The following is a 712-nucleotide window of genomic DNA, read 5'->3' as shown; positions in this document are numbered from 1 at the left end:
ATCGCCGTGGCTGACCGTAAATCCGTGACAGTGCTTCCTGTTGTCAGGTTTGGGGGTGACCTTTCGTGCCCCCCCCCCTCCACGTCCAGACACATTTTTCCTTGACAAACTACCCGGCTGGTGGCGAGAACGAGAGAATATTTCACGAGGGTTTCATGAGACTGGGAGTAGTTGTGGCGTGTGTGCGCTGGAGAGAGTAGCGGCCAATTTATTGCGTATAAATACTATTAACATGCAAATAAGACAACTCTTCTCCTGCGCCGTGCGTTTAATGGACGCTGATTTAGAAGCATAGAAACTTTCCTTCGATGGCTCAGTTGGTAGAGCGGAGGACTGTAGTGGAAACATGGTCATCCTTAGGTCGCTGGTTCAATTGTGGCTTGAAGGAGCTGCTCACCTTAAGAATATGTGATTCTGTTCTATTCTGTTTGTAGTTTGTCTGGTTGGTTGTTTGTTTGTCTTTTTGCACAAAGTCCGCGAGCATTGCCACTTTTCATTTCACTGCACATCTCGTATGTGTATGTGTATTTGACGACTAAACTTGACTTAACTTGACTTGACTTGAATATCGAAAACTATTTGCAGGATAAATTCCATTCCGAGGCAAGGAGCGTCCCATCTACATGCCAGCACCGCCATTCATTGTGATCATTGACGGGTCTTATCCCCATATCACTGGACTCCACTAGCCCCATCGACGCTCTAGTCAAAA

General features: G+C 46.6%; 1 non-coding gene across 1 annotated transcript; it reads left to right on the top strand.

Moving 5' to 3' along the window:
- The first annotated feature begins 302 nt into the window (after positions 1 to 302).
- Positions 303 to 388, top strand: trnay-gua (transfer RNA tyrosine (anticodon GUA)). Its single transcript is given in 2 exon segments — positions 303 to 339; positions 353 to 388. It is a non-coding gene; the product is annotated as a tRNA-Tyr (tRNA).
- Positions 389 to 712: the final 324 nt, after the last annotated feature.

The sequence above is a fragment of the Leucoraja erinacea genome, unplaced genomic scaffold (genome assembly GCF_028641065.1).
Source record: "Leucoraja erinacea ecotype New England unplaced genomic scaffold, Leri_hhj_1 Leri_68S, whole genome shotgun sequence".
In the NCBI taxonomy this organism is placed as follows: Eukaryota; Metazoa; Chordata; class Chondrichthyes; order Rajiformes; family Rajidae; genus Leucoraja; species Leucoraja erinaceus.
The sequence above is the reverse complement of the archived record's forward strand: the minus strand, read 5'-3'. Positions and strand labels throughout refer to the sequence as shown.